Source organism: Moschus berezovskii, chromosome 1, assembly GCF_049115385.1.
Source record: "Moschus berezovskii isolate FMDL1 chromosome 1, NW_MosBer_1.0, whole genome shotgun sequence".
Taxonomy (NCBI): Eukaryota; Metazoa; Chordata; class Mammalia; order Artiodactyla; family Moschidae; genus Moschus; species Moschus berezovskii.
The window spans coordinates 123113275-123119380 of NC_142460.1; the positions used below are offsets into that span (position 1 = coordinate 123113275).

The 6106-nt window shown below is 40.5% G+C and overlaps 1 non-coding gene across 1 annotated transcript; it reads left to right on the forward strand.

Moving 5' to 3' along the window:
* Positions 1–5409: 5409 nt before the first annotated feature.
* TRNAR-ACG (transfer RNA arginine (anticodon ACG)) lies at positions 5410–5481 on the forward strand. The gene has a single exon. It is a non-coding gene; the product is annotated as a tRNA-Arg (tRNA).
* Positions 5482–6106: the final 625 nt, after the last annotated feature.

The window sequence follows — 6106 nt, forward strand, 5'->3', positions numbered from 1 at the left end:
AAAGGCAGAGGCACCAGAGATCAAATTGCCAACATCCGCTGGATCATGGAGAAAGCAAGAGAGTTCCAGAAAAACATCTATTTCTGCTTCATTGACTATGCCAAAGCCTTTGACTGTGTCGATCACAATAAACTGTGGAACATTCTGAAAGAGATGGGAATCCCAGACCACCTGACCTGCCTCTTGAGAAACCTGTATGCAGGTCAGGAAGCAACAGTTATAACTGGACATGGAACAACAAACTGGTTCCAAATAGAAAAAGGTGTACGTCAAGGTTGTATATTGTCACCTTGCTTATTTAACTTATATGCAGAGTACATCATGAGGAACGCTGGGCTGGAAGAAGCACAAGCTGGAATCAAGATTGCCGTGAGAAATATCAATAACCTCAGATGTGCAGATGACACTACCCTTATGGCAGAAAGTGAAGAGGAACTCAAAAGCCTCTTGATGAAAGTGAAAGAGGAGAGTGAAAAGGTTTTCTTGAAGCTCAACATTCAGAAAACAAAGATCCTGGCATCTGGTCCCATCACTTCATGGGAAATAGATGGAAAAACAGTGGAAACAGTGTCAGACTTTATTTTCTGGGGCTCCAAAATCACTGCAGATGCTGATTGCAGCCATGAAGTTAAAAGACGCTTGCTCCTTGGAAGGAAAGTTATGACCAACCTTGATAGTATATTAAAAAGCAGAGACATTACTTTGCCAACCAAGGTCCGTCTAGTCAAGGCAATCGTTTTTCCCGTGGTCATGTATGGATGTGAGTGTTGGACTGTGAAGAAGGCTGATCGCCGAAGAATCGATGCTTTTGAACTGTGGTGTTGGAGAAGACTCTTGAGAGTCCGTTATACTGCAAGGAGATCCAACCAGTCCATTCTAAAGGAGATCAATCCTGGATGTTCATTGGAGGGACTGATGCTAAAGCTGAAGCTTCAATACTTTGGCCACCTCATGCGACGAGTTGACTCACTGGAAAAGACTCTGATGCTGGGAAGGGTTGGGGGCGGGAGGAGAAGGGGACGACAGAATGAGATGGCTGGATGGCATCACCGACTCTGTGGACATGAGTTTGAGTGTACCCCGGGAGTTGGTGATGGACAGGGAGGCCTGGCGTGCTGTGATTCATGGGGTCGCGGAGAGTCGGACACGACTGAGTGACTGAACTGAACTGAACTGATCTGAGCCACAGTCAGCTCCTGGTCTTGTTTTCGCTAACTGTATACAGCTTCTCCATCTTTGGTTGCAAAGAATATAATCAATCTGATTTCGGTGTTGACCATCTGGTGATGTCATGTGTAGAGTCTTCTCTTGTGTTGTTGGAAGAGGGTGTTTGCTATGACCAGTGAATTCTCTTGACAAAACTCTATTAGCCTTTGCCCTGCTTCATTCCGTGCTCCAAGGCCAAATTTGCCAGTTACTCCAGGTGTTTCTTGACTTCCTACTTTTGCATTCCAGTCCCCTAGAATGAAAAGGACATCTTTTTTGGGTGTTAGTTCTAAAAGGTCTTGTAGGTCTTCATAGAACCGATTAACTTCGGCTTCTTCAGCATTATTGGTTGGGGCATAGGCCTGGATTACTGTAATATTGAATGGTTTGCCTTGGAAACGAACAGAAATCATCCTGTCATTTTTAACACTGCATCCAAGTACTGCATTTTGTACTCTTTTGTTGACCATGATAGCTACTCCATTTCTTCTAAGCGATTCCTGCCCACAGTAGTAGATATAATGGTCATCCAAGTTAAATTCACCCATTCCAGTCCATTTTAATTCACTGATTCCTAGAATGTCGACGTTCACTCTTGCCATCTCCTGTTTGACCACTTCCAATTTGCCTTGATTCATGGACCTAACATTCCAGGTTCCTATGCAATATTGCTCTTTACAGCACCGGACCTTGCTTCTATCACTGGTCACATCCACAGCTGGGTATTGGTTTTGCTTTTACTCCATCCCGTTATTCCTTCTATAGTTGTTTCTCCACTGAGCTCCAGTATCATACTGGGTACCTACCGACCTGGGGAATTCCTCATTCAGTATCCTATCATTTTTCCCTTTGTTACTGTTCATGGGGTTCTCAAGGCAAGTATACTGAAGTGGTTTGCCATTCCCTTCTCCAGTGGACCACATTCGTCTGTGGTCCATGTGATTAGATCGGCTAGTTTCCTGTGATTATGATTTCAGTGTGTCTGCCCTCTGATGCCCCCTAGCAATACCTACCATCTTATTTGGGTTTCTCTTACCTTGGTCGTGGAAAATCTCTTCACAGCCGCTCCAGCAAAGTGCAGCCGCTGTACCTTACCTTGAGGTATCTCCTCAAGGCCGCCCCTCCTGACCTTGAACGCGGAGTAGCTCCTTCGTCCCTCCTGCGCCCGCGCAGCCACCGCCTGTTGGACGTCCAGTAGCTCCTCTCGGCCGCCGGCCCTGGCCTCAGGTGTGGGGTAGCTCCTCACGGCCTCACCTCTTTGCGCGGTTCCTTGCGCCGGAGGCCGGCGTCTCTCTCCTCGCGTCTGCGAATTTCCCAGGCCAGAATACTGGAGTGGGTAGTGGGATCTTCCCAACCCAGACATCAAACCTTCGGTCTCACGCATTGCAGGAGGATTGTTTACCAGCTGAGCCACAAGGGAAGCCCAAGAATACTAGAGTGGTCTATTCCGTCTCCAGCGGATCTTCCTGACCCAGGAATGGAACCGGGGGTCTCCCTCATTTCAGGCACTTCTTTACCAACTGAGTGATTTTGAGTAAACTACCCACCCCCCGCTCCCCCCCCACCACCACCAATGGAAAAACAGTATTCTGCCTGGTGATATAAATTAGCATTGTTAACAATGTAGAGATTAAACAAACTAAATCCCCAACAATATAAACATAAAGTAACTTATCTATCCACTCAATAAAATACTAGGTAGGCATTGAAATAATTGTTTTGAAGCCTGTGAAATAACATTAGAACATCATTTTGTTAAAAATAAAAAGGATTACTTATTTGTATGTGTGAGGACATGCATGCATATGAGTGCATGATGACTCAACTATAAAGTGCCTACAAATACTGTTGATACAATATATCAACCTTGTAATAGAAAAGTATCTCTGGTGGAAATGTCCAACATTCTATCACTCCTAACTATTGTGGGACAGATATTATTTAAGCTCCATGCTTCTTCCCCTCTTCCCTCTATTTCCAAGTTCTTTGCAACATGATTTTATTATTCCTTTCTGAAAAATCTAAAATTTAAAATAAGTAGCTATAGTGGCAACCTAGACTTTACACAGATTTTATAAATTCTCCACTTCTGTTTATGACCAGAACATATATAATTCCTAAATTTAATTCTCAAAAGTCAATTTTTACTGTCTACAATTTGTCAAAAGCCCCAACTGAGAAAACAAATGAGTTACACCTAATTTTGATCTAGTGCTATAGTGGCCCCACAATAATGGTAAAGTCGTTTCACTGCAGACGCTCAATTTTGACAATTCATTCTTGACATTTTTCTAATTGAATATGGGTTTGTTACTTTTCTGTTGCTGTGCAATGAATTACATACTTTGTGGCTTAAAAAATACATTTGTTATCTCACAGTTCTATGGATCAGAAGTTTGACATGGTATGGCTAGTTTTCAACTCACAGTCTCACAAAACTGGTATCAAAGCTGTCAGCCAGATGTGTTCTCATCAGTATCTTGGGGTCTTTTGCCAAGCTTCGGTGTTGTGGTATTTCAGTTCCTTGTGACTGTGGGTCAGAGTTACATTCCGCTGCTGGAGACTGCCTCCATTCCTTGTTGGTGGTTTAGTTGCTAAGTTGAGTCCGACTCTTGGCGACCCCATGGACTGTAGCCTGCCAGGCTTCTCTGTCCATGGGATTTTCTAGGCAACAGTACTGGAGTGGGTTGCCATTTCCCTTTCCAGGGGATCTTCCCCACCCAGGGATCAAACCTGGGGCTACTGCATTGTAGCATTCCTTGCTATGTGGCTCCACTTCAGAGCAAACAACACAGAATTTCTCTTGCATCAAACCCCTTTTACATTTTGAGTAAAAGACTCTGACATTTGAACCCAGATTTAAAGAGCTCTTGTGATTAAATTCAACTCTGTATGAACCATAACCTGATCATGAGAATAAAATCCATCATATAGATAGTGTCTACATCAGAATGGGGATTTGGTGGGAGTTATCTTTGAATTTTGCCTGCCACAATACAGTTATTAACGACTATTTTAACCATTAAGAGATCAAGATAAATATTGGAATAGACTGGATTATATTATTTTTATTATTCTCTTGATGTTTAAGTGTTGTCTCCTCTCTGACTCCATTTTTACAGAACCCCTTTCCTTATTTCTCCCTACTCTGGCAACTCAATTCTAGGGTCTGATTTCTTAATCCAGTAATTTTTGGCTGCCTGATTCAGCTTTTCCTTTCACAACCAGCTGGGATATTCCCCAGGGGATGGGGAAAAAATCACATACATGTGACTCTCATCCAGTATGTTTTCTATGTTTTAAAGGTTAAAGCCCTTTAGTTTCGGCTAGCTTTTGGTGATAATCCAGTGCTTTAAAACAGTTTAATAGCTATATTATAATTAGTTATGACAAGACACTTAATTCAATACAGGCTATTCTGTTATTATCAGAAGTTGAAATTTCCAGAGTGTAATTCTTGGTAATTAAATATTCCTCTATTTCTTCATGCCCTTAAAAAGTAGTGCCTACATTTTAAAAATAAGTAATATTATTTACTTGCTTCTTAAAATTTCACTTATAGAAGAAATATAGCTAAGATATTTTTGCCAAATGCAAGGACCAGCAAAACGCTTCTTGTCTGCCTCCTGTGCTATGGTTCTGATCACTGCTGAGCCGTTGCTCGGTGGCTTGTTGCTCAAATAATCATGGGTGGCATAGAGACGTACAGGGAATGAAGCCCCTTTCACATCTCTGACAAACAAGAGGCTTAATGTGCTTTAAGTCTTGTTCCACAGAATCATTAATTTTTCATATGCAACTCAGGAGCTCCAAATCTATTCAATCAAAGCCATTTGAAATGTATTATCTATTTTTAAAACGGTAATAATTATAACACAAATACATTATGTATCAAATTATAACGCATGGAGACCAAAACCACATTAAATCTTTCTCATAAATACGTTTTTCTTGAGAATTCAAAATAAAGATTATCTGATTATCAGAGCTTAGTTGAATTAGGCAAGGTAAGTTTTCAATAATATCATTATGACACAAAACTAAGTGAATTAATATTTTTAAATACTGTGAAACCAAAATAAGATATAAGAATATATTTGACACACAGATGATGTTGCATATCAACCTTTTTGCATAACCCCCAATTTGACAATTTATTTTAATAAAAAATTAATTGATTTTATTTTAAACAACTTTTGGACTTCCCTGGTGGCTCAGATGGTAAAGCATCTGCCTACGGTGCAGGAGACCCAGGTTCAATCCCTGGGTCGGGAAGATCTCCTGGAGAAGGGAATGGCAACCCACTCCAGTGTTCTTGCCTGCCCTCTTAAAAAAAGGGGCTCAAATACAAAATAGGAGTCATGTTGCGTATCAACCTTTCTGCATAACCCCCAATTTGACAATTTGTTTTAATAAAAATTAATTGATTCTATTTTAGATAACTTTTAATGTACATAAAAACTCACACTAATAAAATACTTGTATAATCCATTTTATTCATTAAGTTTATTTGAAAAATAGGATTTTTTTAAATAAAAGAAAAATATGATAAAAACTGCACATCTATACCAACCCATCAAGAATTTATCCCACTTATATTTTGGAGGCATTTATATCCCCTTTTCCATAGACTTATTAATATTGTTACTGTGTGATAACCCCTGTTATGAGCACCAAGAAATCAATGTTCTTCCCCCTTTTGGACCAGTCAACAACACTGTCCATTCTTCTTTTGGAATGCTTCTCAAAGAAACCTTAATAAGAATGCCAACGTTTAAGAGTGGAGCGAGTGAGTGAGTCACTCTGTAAGCTCTTTATGACCCCATGGACTATACAGAATAAAATGTATTCGCGTAATGGATTTTCAAACCTTAATTAGCTGTATTCTTGTCATTGTTCA